At 43.6% G+C, this 16,610-nt stretch overlaps 1 long non-coding RNA gene across 1 annotated transcript; it reads right to left on the bottom strand.

Annotated features, from left to right (window-relative positions):
- Positions 1–5,262: 5,262 nt before the first annotated feature.
- LOC139044587 (uncharacterized) lies at positions 5,263–16,358 on the bottom strand. Its single transcript, XR_011501652.1, has 4 exons — positions 16,211–16,358; positions 8,380–9,558; positions 6,798–8,117; positions 5,263–5,455 (listed from the first exon to the last, which is right to left on the bottom strand). It is a non-coding gene; the product is annotated as an uncharacterized lncRNA (long non-coding RNA).
- Between the last annotated feature and the right edge of the window lie 252 nt (positions 16,359–16,610).

The following is a 16,610-nucleotide window of genomic DNA, read 5'->3' as shown; positions in this document are numbered from 1 at the left end:
AGCTTGGACTTCCCTCCAGGTGGAGGAACAAGGCTGCTTCATTATGCTCATCTGCATGGTGTCAGGGAAAGTCCTCAATGTGTGCACCCACCAGCGGCCAGAATGCGTTCTCTGGCTCTGAGTCTATACTGTGGCGCCTCCCTCTGGCTGCAGTCTCTCCAGAACACTCTGTTGTATCCGTCAGGCTTCGCAGCTCTCGGGCAGGCTCGGCTGCCATTTTACACCAGGCTCAGGCAGGAAAGGAGTTTCTAGGTGCTCTTTGCCTCGCCTCCTCTTCTCCCTCTTTTCCCTTTCTCTCCCTCTTTTTAATCGCCAATAACACCTACTCTTGTGGTTAAATAGATGGTTATGGGTATACACGCTTATAACGCCTGCTTGTCTACTTTTTCTTAATCCCCAGAAAGTACTTCTAATTAGTTTCAATAGCTGGTACCTCACAAGTGAAACCCAAGAGCCTCACGGTGCTCTGTAAACTAATAAAAATATGAAAGCCCAACACAATCATTAATAAGTCATCAGCAGTAGGGCCATTCATTGCCAGGGCAAAGAGTTCTCTCAGGCCTCAAAATATGGGAACATGTTACTGTGATACTATTCAGTAAATTTAAATGTTGACCCTTGCTTCCCATATGAAAAAGCTAACATTATGTTCAGCACTTTTTTGTATTCTCCAGGATGGTCTGAAAGTGAGTGATTATATATTCTCAACATTAAAAAAAAGTTAAAAGGATCAAAGTTGTCGCCATTGAAAGACCTAGATTTAGCTGTTTGAAAAAAATCACAACGTTAAGTGGACCGTTTCCAGTGACAATCAGATAACTGAAGTGTTACTGCACTTATTTTAACAAATAAAATGCAAATGTGTCATTGTTTCCCTTGAGTCATTACAGGTTCTTGTTACTAGCGCCTTTCAGAAAATTAAAAAATTTATGAAACTCAGTAATACATAATTAATATTTTAAGACGTTTTCCGATTCTGCTAAGCTTCTCCTTTGCCGAGCGTGAAACTGACTCAGTCAGTTACAAAAAAAAAGATGGCGGTGTATCTTTTCACTCTGGGTGTTGGGAAAACGTTTCTTAGAGGCCTTGAGAATGGATATAATTGTATTTATTTATTCAAAACAAATAAAGTCGAGACTGCCAGGCTGTACAAATAATTGCTGCCAAGGGTTAGAGAAGATTGCTTGGTGATATACACTGTTTGTAAATCAAAGGCTAGAAAACAAATGAATCAGTTGGTTTTTAACAATTTTTGGTAGAAGGGCTTTTGAAAGCACCTACTATAAAGCACTGCTGTGAGAATTAAATTTTATTTTTATTTCCTCTCCAAACACTTATGTAGAGCTTACCACATGTCATTCATTAATCTAAGGCTACATATTACACATATTAACTAATTTAATCCTCAGAACAACACTTTGATGGTAGTTTTGTTATTGTCATCTTATAGAAGAGGCAACACGAGCAGAGAAAGGTTCTATGCTCACTGCCCCATACGTGGGGGACAAACCCAACGTTGTGACCCACATCCAGAATTTAACAAATGCTAGGCACCATTTCCTTCTAGGTCTTACTGACTATCCAAGTTGAAAAGTGAATGAATCTACCTACAACACTTGTAGGCCTAGGAGAAAAATTGGAATTTCTGATTTACAACAATTTTAGAACCCAGATGAATATGATATCCATACGGTTCAGCGTTCCTGCTATTTCCTATTCAAAGGAAATTGAGACATTTGTAAAGAATAGATGAGTGAACAAACACATCCCTGATTTGGAGATGTCCTTATTGGGTATAAGGGATCGGTTCTCAAATCTTAGTGACTTTCCAAACATACTAATTGGAGAAATCTAGACAAAAGTATTTACTATTGAAAATCTTTGACCTGATGCCTTATTTTTATCAATCTATTGAAGGTATTTTAAGAGAAACAGCTGCTATAAATGGACGTGTTTGTCCAAATAGGATCCTATAGTGGGCAGCTCAGTGATAATTAACCATCTGCCTCCAAGAGTGCTGTGCGTGCAGAATTTCTGTTCCCAGTCCCAACTGCAGAGAACACCCAATCACAAGCATTTCAAATTAATCAACCAACAAATATATGAGCATATCGGATTTCGCAAATATATGGTGTACCTGCTACACGTAAGGAGTTTAGCCTAAGGCACTGAAGAAAGGTTCAAAGACGCAAGGACCTTCAAGGGGCCTTCAGCCTAAGAGAGAAGCTAAGACAAAGGTGAATTCAAAGACAACAATGGAATGAGCAGAGAAGTACAATGGCAAGGGCACAATATAGTTGGTGACAGCTTAGAGAGTGCAGAGCAGGGGCAAGACCACAGTGGACTGGGCAGGACTGGGCAGGACTGGGCAGGAGAACTGGGACCCTAACTGGGTCTTGGGACTTCTGCCGGCTCACACAGGAGGCATAGGATTCGACTCAGTGAGGGAGAGAGAGGGCAGTCTGGGCTGGTCTGTTCATTATCACTCCAATGCACATTGCTATGAGCCCCTTGGTGTGATTCTTGTTTCTCCTCTTTAAGTAGACTAATCCAGATGTAATTTTTTTGCCTATAATTCTCTGTTCTTTTGCCGTGTTTTGTGGCTTAGTTTCTCTTTGTGTGCTCCATCCATCTCCTAAGTGGCTGTGTTTACTTTGCTCTCTCATTCCCTTTATGTCTCATGAATAACAAAATTATAGAAACAGAGCGAACATGTCTGAAATCACTCACTTTGTGATGAACCTTTCGGGTTGACTGTCTCACAAGCATTACCCCTTTATCTTTTCTCCTTTCCCCTTTTCCCACTGCACCTCAAAACATTAATGGTTAATCGGCAGTTGCAAAATAGCTTTTTCTCTCCAAAGAAATGCCACAGGAAAGAGCTCAAAAGAAAATGTCAATATATGTTTCATTGTACACTCTAGGTCTTATGGTGTCTAAAGAAAGATCTATGTTTTCTTTAGCGTTCTGTCTGATATGGGCATATCAGAAATATAGCAGCTGACAGGGGTGAACTATCCTGTTCTGGGCTAGGGGAGTGTGTCACGTGGGTGGGGGCTCGGCAACATGACCCAGTGGGAGTGACAGGAAGCTGGGGACAGTAGGTAGGTGAAGTAACCCACCTGTAGGGCTTCTTCTCAGAGGCTCAGAAGTCCAATATATGGTGTCAGAGGGGCCTGTCAGTAATCTGGAGTGGGTGGGGGTCCACCAAGCAATGGACAGGACAACAAGAGGCTCCAGGTTATGGGGGTTCTCCTAGGCAGGTCACACCAAAATGGTTCAAGAAGATCAATCCATCCAATACCCCGTGACTATAGGTGTGGAAGATGGGTTCAGGTACCTGGCAAAAAAGATGCTAGTAAGAGAAAGGCATGGCATCAGTGTCCCCAGCAGTGGGCCTGGGTTCAACACACAGCTACAAGCCTGTTGGGAATCTGCTCATAAGAAAATATGACATGAGCAGCAGTGTGAGAAAGTGTCACTGGGCATGAAGATGCCAAGAATGAGCCACAGGCACCCCACGTACTGGGTCCCTAGCAGTGTGACTTTTATTCCATACATGTCTGATGGGTCAAGGCTGCCCACTGAGTCCGAACTGATTTCAGAACGATGTAGTGGGAGGCTGCTGCAAGGGGCATCCTCGGAGACCTTCACTCAATTAGCAGGGGCCAACACTAACTCCCAACAACTCCGTGCCCTTGAGTGTTTTTGGCTTTTGTTTTGTTAAATTTTTTTTCTTTTGCTGAGGAAGCCTCATCCTGAGCCAATATCTGTGCCAATTTTCCTCTATTTTTTAGTATGTGGGCCACCAGCACAGCATGACTGCTAACAGAGTAGTGTAGGTCCACACCTGGGAACTGAGCCTGGGCTGCCGAAGCAGAGCACGCTGAATTTAACCAATAGGCCACTGGGACTGGCCCCGTGAAATTTTTTTAATTGAAGTAAAACCTACATACAGTGCAGAAATCTTAAGGGATATATTTTTGCTTATGTGTACACCCATGTAACCACCACCCAGATCAAGATAAAGAACTTTCCCAGAACATGGCGGGCTCCCTCATGCCCCTTCCCAGTCAATAACCACCATTTCGTCTTCTATCCTCATACATCAATTTGACCTGTTTTTGAGCTTTATATAAGTGGAATCATACAATATGTGTTCTTTAGTGCCTGTTTTCTTTGGCTCAACAGTATGTCTGCAAGATATTTCCATACTGTTTCATGAAGGTGCAAGTTTTTCATTTTCACTGCCGTATAGTATTCCATTGTATAACTCTAGCACAATTTCCTGTTGTCAGTGGACATTTGCGTTGTTTCCAGCTTTTGGCTCTGATGGATAAAGCTTCTGTGAACATTCACGTACATGTCTTTTAGTGAATATAAGCACTGTTGTCGTATACCCAGGTGTGGACTACTGAGTCATAGTGTAGATGTCCTTTAGCTTTAGTCCCTTGAGCACTTTTTTTAAAAAGACTTTATTTTTTAGAGCAGTTTATGTTTACAAAAAAATTGAGACAGAAGCACAGAGATTTCCCATATACCCTCTGCCCCCACACATGGGTAGCCTCCCTCCTTATCAACATCACTCACCAAGTGAGTACATTTTTCACCAAGGATGAACCTACATTGTCACATCATAATCACCCAAAGTCCACAGTTTACCTTAGGCTTCGCTGTTGGTGTTGTACATTCTGTGGATTTGGGCAAATGTATAATGACATATATCCATCCTTATAATATCATACAGAGTATTTTCACTGCCCTAAAACTCCTCTGTGCTCTACCATTCATCTGTCTTCTCCATCCCACCCCGGCAACCACTAATCTTTTAATTGTCTCGGAAGTTTTGCCTTTTCCAGAATGTCATATAATCGGAATTGTCCAGCACGTAGTCTTCTCAGACTGGCTTCTCTCACTTAGTAATATGCATTTAAGTTTCCTCCGCGTCTTTTCATAGCTTGATAGCTCATATCTTTCTAGTACTGGATAATATTCCATTGTCTGGATGTCCTCGAGCGCTTTTAAGAATAATTTCCCCACCAGTCAGTTTAGAAAAGAGATAAGAAAGCAGGAAGTCTAACTCACAAAGAATATTTTGAAGCCAGCACGACCTTAGATACTGGCTTATGGACTAAAGTAATCCATCATTGCTACTACATCAGGCTGTACAAGACAATAAGCATTTCAGGAAGGTGATTCCTGTGCTCAGAGTAGCTCAGATTCCTGTGCAACAGAGAAATGGGGGGGGGGGGGTGAGGGGACGGGGCACAGCAGGTGGCTGACTAAACAAATGAAACGCAGCAACATCGCGTGGGGTTCGAGTTTGCATTTCTGCTCCGTGATGTACCATAGAGGTTAGGAGTCAGACTCAGGAGCGAGGCCGACCCGGGTTCCCATCCTGGCACTACGTGTTCCCATTATCTGGTTATAGTCAAGCCATTTCACATTTCCAAGCCTGTTAGAAAAACGAAGATAATTAGCCTACCTCATTTGGATGTTGTGAGGATCAAATCAGATAGTGGTTGCAAAGTATCTACCACCGCGCTTGGCACATATAAGCCTTTAAACAGTATCTGTTTTTATTAATAATATAATCAGTGATCATTTTGTAATTCTTACTAATGATAATTATTATAACAAATAAAAAATTGGCTGTGACTCATAGGATCTTGAGCTAAGGACACCTACAGCCCATCTTGTCCATACTGCGTGTTCCACAAGTGAGGTCACTGGGGCACAAAGGGGTTAAGCAACATTTCCCAGGCCACGCGGTGCATAACTGCAGGGTCAGGACAAGCACACTCTGCACAGCCCACGGCATCGTGCAGCATCAGCTCTTCTCAACAAGCCCTTTGTTGGCTTTGTTAAGCCCTACAACAAAAATCCCATCTCCTTCAGGTGGAGGATCCTGCTTGGAAGGAATCTGGGTCCAGTGGGTATTTAGACACTGACTGAGCAAACCTGGGAGGCAAACTCCAGGCAGATGTTCTGTCTGTAAACAGCAAACCTCCCTACAAGTGTTCACGTGTGTTAAGTTCTTAATCGCAAGAAGGTTGCTTTTCTAATTGTTGAGTTCTCTTGTGACTCACAATTTGGTGATCAAACTCTCCATAACTGTGGGGAGAGAGACAGTCTGCCTCACTCGCCTCCTCCCACAGCCTGCCAGTGGGAGAACGGCCTAGCTGCCCCGCCTCACCATGAGCTTCCTGGGGCTCCCCGAGCCACGTGTGAATGCAAAGAGAGGCAGGCGCTGCTGCGTCATAAAGCTCTCCTTGGATGAAAGTGTGGGGCATCTCTAGTTGGAAGTGTGTTCCTGCCCACCCCCTTGGCCCTGTCACCTCTCACATGCTCCCCAAGAGCCACAGGGCAGACCTGAAATGGGTTTGCCCTTCACCTTGGTCCATTTTCAACCTTATTGGCATGCTCACATTGGGTATTTCTTCATGCTAACAATTCCTCTATTTTTAGATTTTAGGACTGAAGGGGAATTGAGAGATTTTCTAGCCCATGTTGACCCTTTGATGGATGAGAAATTACAGACTTGCTCACATCTCCGAGCTATTTAATTGCAGATAAAAGACTAGAACCCAAGTCTACTGGCTTCCTGAGCAATGCCCTGGCCGCTGTGGGCTGCTTCCCCAACCCCTGGCTTCCTCTTTGTTAGCCGTTCTAACAGGCTTTGCTCACATGAAAGTAACAGCTAGTGTCCACGGAGCACCTATGTGGCAGTGCTCTTTATCTAGTGGTCTTCATTTAACTTCCTGGTCTCCCTCTTTAGGTACCATCATTATACCCACCTTGCAAAAGAGGAAATTGAGTCTTAGTGAGACGGAAGAATTGGCCCAAGGTCACCCAGCTAGACTAGCAGAACCAGGAATTGACTCCAGCCCATTCTACATAATGCCGTCCTTAAGAGAAGAAAAGACAGTGTCAGGAAGACAATTAAATACAGCAATGTTTCTAAGTGAGTCCCTGGATCTCTCCATGCCAGGAGACAGGAATGGACCAGGATAAAACCCAGATCTGTTATTTCCATGACATGAGACTGCACTGGCTAAAAAAATTTAGAATGAAGAGAAGATGAAAACTTTCATCAAGTACTTTTGAAGTATCTGTGAATTTCAGACCTCTGACCCTGTAAATGACAGACAAACTAGAGTAGTGATTCTGTATGGATATGAAAAAAGGCCCATCATCTTGGGCTGACACCAAACATTAAAAAGCTTGATTAAAACCCTTGGGGGGCCAACCCGGTGGCATAGCGGTTAAGTTCGTCTGCTCTGCTTTGGTGGCCCAGGGTTTGTGGGTCAGATCACACTTGTGGGCGTACATACCATTCATCAAGCCATGCTGTGGCAGCATCCCACATACAAAATAGAGGAAGATTGGCACAGATGTTAGCTCAGCAACAATCTTCCTCACCAAAAACAAAAACAGAAAACTCTTGGAAGGAAGTGTTTGAGGATGGGAAAGGAAGTGGATTCTGGAGGAAATGTTGCGGTCACTTCTAAGACCCATTCCAGTCTAGTCACCCCCAGACGTCCCGACATAGGTGTTCTGCCTCAGTCAACCCCTCCTTGAGATGCCAGTCTTGCCACAGGGAACCCATTGGGGTGATATCTTGAGTCTCCATCAGGAATTCAGGATGGAGAAAGGGCCTTTCACGAACGTGGAGGAAAAGAACTTCAAATTACCTCAGGTATCTAAATTTTCCTGTGTCTAATTTCCTGTAAATAAATTACAGATACAAGAATTAACCTTTCCTTGTGGAGAAAAACAAATTATGAGAGACTTCATCTAGATTTTTTGCTAAAGTGATAAGAGAAGAGAAGACAAAGAGAGGAAGGAAGAAAGAAACAATGTTGGCGGGACCAGTGTTAGCCAAGACAGGGCCTCAGTATGAATCAGAAAATGGTGCCCGTCCTCTAAGAGGACAGGGCCAGGGCCAGGGCCCACCTTGGGGCAAGTAGAGTGTGGTCTGGATTTCAGCCGCACTCTCCTCCTTTGCTGCACGCCTTGTAAAGTGCACAGTCTATACAGCTGTACGCAGCAGCCCTGGATGTTCGTTTTCCTTCCTTCCTCTCTTATTTCGTGAGTCCAAGCATGAAAAACATTACCTGGGAAAAAAAAACAGATAGCATTTGTTTTGGTCAACTCTTGAGGGAAATGGGGAAAAAAGGAAAGAAATAGCCATTCAAAGGGCATCCTTCCAGGAGCTGGCCATGAAAGATTAAACAGGCTTCTCCAAACAGGGCAGTGGCTTGGCTCTTTACTAATTCATGACTTAGAGTGGATCAAGGGATGTGATTTATCTAAGGAAACACAGGGCAAAGGGAGGGTCTGGGTCTGGATGAAGCTAATAGAGAAAACTCAGCTCACCCTGCAAATGCCACATGCAGTTTGCCGTCTTCAAAGGAAGCGAATGTCAGTGAGCTGCAGCAGGGCCGTGCGGCCACACCTCCATTTTTTTTCAATCAAACAGATTCGGATCATGTGATGACACTGCAGTTGTCTTCAAGAATACGTTTGTTTGGACGTCATCCAGTAATTCCAGGTGGCCTGTGCTATAAGTTGACCCACTTAGAAGAATTACTGTGGATCCATTTTATATGGGTTATCCTGTGCCGTAAAACTTTATCTATAGAAAAATGTCGGGGGATGAAAAGTTAAAAGGAGACTCAAACTATTTCCCTGGAAAAGGAGAAGTGTGGCTATAAAGTAATAAGGCAGATTTTTGCACACAGTGTTTCCAATCATGTTTTTAGTCACATCTTGTAGTATCATTTCCCTTGAAAAGAAGCTAGTGGACATTGCCTGTGGGAAGCCTAAAAGAAACACTCTTTGTAGCTGTATTATTTCCATGATGGCTCACTCACACAGGAGGCAGGAGGCCTCCATTCCCCACCACGAGGAGCTTCCCACAGGACTGTTGGAGTATCTTCAAGACACGGATGCTATCTTCCCCAGAGTGAGGGATCAAGGAAAGAGGTTGGTGGAAGCCACAATGTCTTCTACGACCTAGTCTCAAAAGTCACACTCATCATTTCAGCAATATCTCGTGGGTTACACAGTGGTCCCTACTGATGTGAGAGAGACCACACAGACATGAAAACCTGGAGGCCGTTGGAGGCCATCTTGGAGGCTGGCTGCCACACCTTCCTCTCACCAGATCCAATGATGTCTGTTAATCCTTCTCTCACTTCCCATGATGCTGGACACTCTTGGCTCTCCTTCTTCTCCAGAATCTTCCTTCTCCTGTACCTGTGGCACCTCCTCTTCTGTCCATGGCTTTCATAATGGAATTTTCCGAAGTGGGACTTCCCTTGAGTATGTGTATATATATATATATATATATACGCACACACACACCATAATATACAGAGATAACTCCCTAATCTCTAAATTTATCCTAGATTTCTCTCAGAAGTTGTAGGCCTATGTTAACATCTTGCTGGACTGGAAGGGTCAATGGAATTCATCTCACTCAGACAGAGAGAGGGGTGGGGAAGAAGGGCCACGCTCATGACCTTTGTCCTCTCCAGATGACACTCGCTTTGCCTGTAAGGGAAAGGATAGAGAACAAAGATCATAGCTGTGCCCTATGTCTTAGGTGTCACATACCTCATTTTTCTGGGAACAATCCAGGTTTATGTCCTTTGTCCCCATGTAATTATTAATATTGCCCATTTTACTCTCTAAAATGTCCTATTTCAGGTGATAAATTATATGGTCACCCTGTTGCCCTTTTACAACTCTGGACTATTTATCAGTGTTTTATAACAGGTAAATGTTAAAAGCCACCTACTGGATCTGGACCGAAGCAGGGTGCCAATTGCACCAGTGAAACTGACCATTAGAAACAATTAGATGATGAGTTATGGAATGTTATTCTCTGAACATTTCCGTGGTATTTAACATTCTCTGGCATTTCAATGACCTTTTATGAGGCATAACACAAGCTGAAGGACTCATTTATTCCATGGTCATCATACCGTCTCTAAGAGAAAAGAAGAAACCCAAGGCAGGTGTCCTGAGCTGAGTAGCATATTGCATTTCAGAATCTATTGACTGGATGCTAATTTCTACCATTTGCATGGGGGCCCCCATGCTATCGCTCCTGTCACAGGATCCATGTCAGCTCAATTTTCAGAGCAGCTGTAGCTGAAACATTGACCCACCACCGATTACAGTGGTGTAATGAAGTGCAATGGACCGGCAATTATTCTACATTATCCTGATCGAGTAACATACAGCCTGAAGTTATCACAGTGAGATCCCAGTGCTTGGGCAGAATGGGAAAAAATGCCCGTGAATGTTATTTAAAGGGTGTCATCAAAAATGAGTCTGGAAGGCTAGAAATGTCAGAGGGCCCCATCCCAAGATTTTGTCTTCGACTCTGATCTTGTAAATGCCTCACATTTGGTGCATGGAGGTCTCCCCTCATAAACTCGTTTCAAGTAACTTAAAGAAAAGTCACGTTTTAAAAGCCACCTGTAAACTGAGAATGATATTTTGGTAGAGAAGAGGTCTGGGGAGAGGACGGGGGGAGGGGTGGAAAATCTATTAACGAAATTTCAAGCAACTTGCCATTCAAAGCATTCTGCTCACTTGCCTCAGGAAAGAGCATTCCTGCCCTGATGAGTGTCCCCCAAACTAAGGATGCTGGGGGAACAGGCCCATAAAATCCCCTGAGTATGGCTCCCAAATAGAGCAAAGCTCAGGTTAAAACTTGCTTTTAAGGGCTGGCCCAGTGGTGCAGTGGTTAAGTTCCCACAATCTACTTCAGCGGCCCGGGGTTTGTGGGTTTCAATCCTGGGTGCGGACCTGTGTACCACCCATCACGCCATGCTGTGGTGGTGCCCCACATACAAAACAGAGGAAGATTGGCACAGACATTAGCTCAGGGCCAATCTTCCTCACCAAAAAAACACACACACAAAAAAAAACAAATTTGCTTTCAAATGAATGTGAAAACCTGCAAAGATTAAAGCAAGCTCCAGGAGTTTACTAAGCACTCACGAAGGAGAGCTGATGGAGTGGACCATTTAACAACTGCCTCCTCCCTATTTAAAGACAGTTCACAGTTCCGTTTCTGCTAAAGCACAGGGTTGGTTCTGGAGATGGCTGCAGTTGGGTTTGGCAACCTGTTGAAAAATGTGGACCCACAAAGTTGTAATTGCAAAGAAAAGTAGGGGAACCCTACCTCAAGTCTTTCTGCCACAGACAAAGCCACTGGGCAACACACGTGCACACACGGGTGCACATGAATGTGCATATGCACACAGCTCAAACCCTCAGAAGAGCGTGAGAACAAGAGCTCAGGTGCTATATCACACAGAGTCAGTCTGCGACGCATGGAGTCCACCGGCCTGTAGCTAAGAGCTGCGTCTCCTGCCCATCACCCCTCCTCCCCCACCTGCTACTCCTCCCACCCCTCTTCCCTGTTGTCTTCCTCTTCCCCTTCTCCACATTGCCCCCTTCTGCCTCTCTTTGTAGGAATGAGGTAGAACAGATAACAGCTGACAGTGCAGGCTCTGGACAGGGCTAGTCTGAGACTTCGATAGGTGGTAGATCCCACACCATATCAATATTCAATTGTACCCATACCCTATACTAAGTGCAAAAATTTGGGCATGGTTTTTCTAATGTTACTGGTGAAATTATTTGGCCCAAAGCAACGGATTCTATTTATTTATTTATTTATTTATTTATTTATTTATTTATTTAGAGGAAGATTAGCCCTGAACTAAGATCTGCTGCCAGTCCTCCTCTCTTTGCTGAGGAAGACTGGCCCTGAGCTAACATCCATATCCATCTTCCTCTACTTTATATGTGGGACGCCTACCACAGCATGGCTTGTCAAGCAGTGCCACGTCCACACCCGGGATCCGAACCCGCTAACCCCGGGCCGCTGAAGCGGAGTTTGTGAACTTAACTGCTGCACCTCTGGGCCGGCCCCTCAATTTGCAATTGGCTATAATTTTGCGACACTCACCGTAGGCAATCAGGAATTCTTGCAAAATGAGAAATTTTAATTGCTGTGAATCCTAAACTTTACAACAATGTTAATATAATGCCACAGTCTATGGATAGGTCCTCCTACATTTATCAAGTTTGAGTTTGAATTTGGACTGAATGCGTTAAACAATGCATTGTTGCTTTAGCTTTCAAATTTTCCACAAGTCGTTGAAGAGCTTGTAGGCTCCATGTGCTTTGCCCATAGTGCCTAAAATTGACTAAAAGAGCCCAGTTCAAGAGCCAGTCAGGCTGGGTTCAAACCCTTCTATCTGGTTGAGCAAGTTATTTGACCTCTTGGAGCCTCAGTTTCCTCATCTACAAATTAAGGCTGATAGCCAGGACCACCCTGCTAAACGCATGGAAAGTATTTAGCGCAAGGTCAGGTCAGACAGCGTTAGCTATTATTCTTAGTCATTATTTTTAAACTTTTTTTTTTTTTGCCTAATAAGCTTTATAATAACAATAAAGGATATTTAAAGAAAAAAAATTACTCATACTCTTATAATCAGACATTTTCTAAGCTCCATTCCATGCATATATAATTTTATACAGTTGTAATCTTTTATATTTAAATTTTTATATTCTGGGTTTTTTCTTACAGCTTTGGATCAAAAATACTTTTCTACATTGTTTTGGTTTTCATATAATCATTCTCAAAAGCTGTATAACATTCGATGATGTTAATTTACCATAATTTGTTTAACTGTTCCCATATTGCTAATCATTTGGATTATTTTCATAGGCATAATTTATGACTATGTCATTTATATTTTTTAATCCATTTATATTCCTAGCCCTCTTTGCCTTTGGAATGAAACATTCCTTGAGGTTGCTTTCTACTCTGGAAAGTAACATTTCCTTTAATTTGTCTAAAATGTAACTGGATCCAGTTTCAAAGGGTCCCTTTCCTTGCTCTCCTCTTGTCTCTGGACCTCAGATAAAGGCTGTGAGCAAAGGAAGGAGAATAAAGAAAACCTCTTTGCCTCTTCCAGGCTTTGCGAGTAGAATTTCCTGTGCCTTTTACACGTGCAGAACACGCCCTGACCACATGCCCATGTTGCTGGGCACGGCCCCACTGGACTTTGTGTACAAGGGGGACAGTCATTGCCTGACCCAGCCATGCTCACCGTGTGACCTCCCCCATGGACAAGGCTGAAACACCCAGAGAGGTGCCCCCCACCCACCCTGAGGCCGGGATGTATGAGGTAGCCAGGTACAAAGGAACGAGCTGGGTTAATCTTTCTTTCTGGAACTTGAACACAGAAATATCAAGGAAAGGAGCCAAATGCAATAAGATCTTAGGCTGGAAATGGCGTAGAGGATCAACTCCAGGGCGCCCCCATGACTCCTGGTGCTCATGCCTTTGTGTAGCCCCCTCGCCTTGTGCATGGGCAGAATCTGTGATTGCTTCTATTCAACAGAATGCGGCAAAGGTGACAGGATGTGTGTCATTATGTATATTTGGCTACATGATTACATTGCACAAGAGCGTACTACCCCCGTTGGGAGGAGACTTCTCTCTTGCTGGCTTTGAAGAAGCGAAGACCCTCAGAGCACAGAGCTGGGGGCAACCTCCAGGCAACAACCAGAAAGAAACAGGTTCTCAACCCAGCCATCTGCAAGGAACTAAATTCCTTCAACAAGCGTATGAGTTTGGAAGCAGACCCTTCCCCACTCAGATCTCAGATGAGACCGTGGAAATCATGAGATGATCAATGTGTCTTATTTTAGGCCACTAACTTTTTGGTGATATTGTTATGCGGCAGTAGAAAATTAATACTGTTGATATAAATAGAAGATGGTCCACATAAGTCGGAATCATGAAGCCACGGGAACTAGGAGTAAGCAGAAACTTGAGGTGAGTAAAAGAATCACAGAGTAGAGGGCAAAGGCACCAGTTGGCAGAGAGAAAAGAAAGAAACTTGTGAGAAGCCAAGTTCCATTATTGGTGGAGTAATTGAGCCAGCATCTTAGGGTCATCCTATGAGTTTCCCACATTTCAGAGCTGTGCTGTCCAATATGGTAACCACTAGCCATAAGGGACGATTAAATTTAAAGTTAATTAAAATTAAACAGTTAAAAACTCAATTCTTCAGATATACGAGTCACATTCTAAGTGCTCAATAATCATGGAATGGTTACCAAATGAGTGTAGAAGAGAAAATCTCCATCAATCTAGAAAGTTCTATTGGCTGGTGATGCTCTAGGGGTTCCCGGGGCTGTGTGAGTCAGTTCCAATTTCTGAGAGACTCAGCTCTGCCAGCATTACTGCCTTCTCATTCCTGACTCTCCATCTTTTTCTGATTTGCTGAGCATATGGAATCGAGATAATATCCAATATTTTGATATCTATTCTCCTACCCAGATGACCTACCCTACAACACTTCTTCAATGACAACAATCACCATTCCATCACATCCAGCACACCAGCAATCATGAGCCTTCCTTTCTTGTCACCCAGGCTGCTTCTCCCCTCCTGCCCTCTGTCCCTTGGGGTAAGTCAGGAGACATTCAGATGTCAACTGATTTTTTTTTCCTTTCTAGCCTCTTGAGAATGGACTTGGGGTAAAACTGTTGCACTGTCTGACAGGCAGCATTCTTCCCCTGTGTGGGTCCCACAGCTCTGGCTGAGTTACTGGGTTTGCTTTCTCTTTGACCTCTGCCCTACCAAGCATGGTTAGCTCATTAACCATTTTGCTATTACTGTACCTTTAAATCAGTCACCAGAAAACTAATTCCCTTGCCGCTGTAGGTGTCTGGCATAAAACTTTATCTCTCCCTTAGCTCAGGTAACAGGATATTAAAATACTTGTATCAAGCATGCTGAAAAGTTCAACTGTCAAAAACAGTAATTTCGTGTCAAGTTCAAAATGAACTAGACAGTCCCAGAAGGACAATTTTGAAGAATCTGCTTTTGTCAAACCAAGGGGGGGAGGGGGAAGGAACAGCAATGAATAAGAGCAAGGGAGTGAAAGGGGTGAGAGGACGTGAGGTCTGCATTTGATAGGGCTGGATTTTCACATCCAGCTCGTATGTAATTCACACGTAGTAACTCACAGAAAGCAAAATAACAGGTGGTGGATCCACTGGCACATAAGCCAAGGGGATTTACTGTCTAATTGTCCACCACTAAAGGTTCCATTTCCAACTCAGCTTCAGTCAGGAAGAGAAATAAGATGTAAGAAATGAGAAATAAGGGGTGATGAAGAGGAGGAAGCAGTGGAGGGGAAGACTGGCTAAGCAGGGATGGGAAATTAAACTTATATTCAGCCCAGGGTTGCACGTGCGTTCAATTGTTTGTGTTGTCTCCAGATGGTGAGGGGTGAGGTCCTGTGGGTAGGGCTGAATCCTGTGCACTCTGTATCCCGTGCCAGGCATGTGCCAGGAGCCGATGAACGCTCTGTGTCAACAGACGGATACCAGGATGTGAAAGAGCAGCGCTGATGTAAGCCCCGACGCTCTCCCAGATTTCCCCTTTTGTTCCTCTAATGGAAAATTTCAGGATCGTACCTCCCATCTGGAACTCTACTCCCCTCTTTGCTGGCAACACACCCTAGAAATTAAAGAGCATGAGTTTTGGAGCTAGTCTTTGGTTCAAGCCTGGCTGTGCAATTTACCAGTTACAGCTCTTAGGCAAGTTACTTCATTGTTCTGGTCCTCATTTCCTCATCAGGAAGACACAGATATAATAATCCCCACCTCATAAATGTGGAAATTAAATGAGATAATTTAAGATAGCACAATATACACCAAGAATCAATAAATATTAGCTGTTGCAATTATTGAGGTGGTGGTTGTCAGATCGTCATTGTTATTGTTATTCTTTATCCTTATTATTCTTATTACTCAAAATCCAGCACAAGTCACACCTCCTCCAAGAAAACATTCTCATCCTTCCTGGACCACACCTTAAAGTTTCCTCTTCTGACCATAGCACTTTTGTCTGAATCCAAGTTTTTTGCCTATGTTTACCTTCATAACACACAGTGCGGTTTGAAATTATACATACGCATACATACATATACACACATTTACATATATATATATTTCAATATTATATTATATTGGTTCTTTTGCTGGTTTCTTGTCTGTCTTGCTCCATTCGACAGACTAGAAAAGTCCTCTCTGTCTCGTTCATCTCTTGAATCACACCAATTATATTAAATTTCAGCACAGGAAAACTAAATTTCACCTCAGATGACTGGGAGGTCCAGGGTGGCATTGCTGGATCCAGAGTTCAAAGGAAGCCATCAGGGCTCTTGCACTCTTTATCTCTCAGCTCCTCTTGCTTTTTCTTTGCTCCATCCTCCAGCACTTTTTCTCCCCATGGGGGCAATGTGGTCCCTGGCAGTTTCAGAGAAAGAAGTAAATGATTTTCTGAAACCTCTGGTGAAAAATCCTGTGGGAGACTCTGATTGGCCCATATGAGGTCACATGCTCGTGTCTGAACCAATCACAAGTGGCTATGGGTGTGTGGCGTATTCTAATTGGCTAGTCAGGGACAGACCCCACCCTTAGTGACAGGAGAGCAGAGACAGCCTTGACCAAATTGAGTAGAGGGAACAGGAATATTAGAGAGTGAGTGAGGGGCG

Source organism: Equus asinus, chromosome 2 (genome assembly GCF_041296235.1).
Source record: "Equus asinus isolate D_3611 breed Donkey chromosome 2, EquAss-T2T_v2, whole genome shotgun sequence".
Taxonomy (NCBI): domain Eukaryota; kingdom Metazoa; phylum Chordata; class Mammalia; order Perissodactyla; family Equidae; genus Equus; species Equus asinus.
Note: the sequence above shows the minus strand (reverse complement) of the source record. Positions and strands in the feature narration are given on the sequence as shown.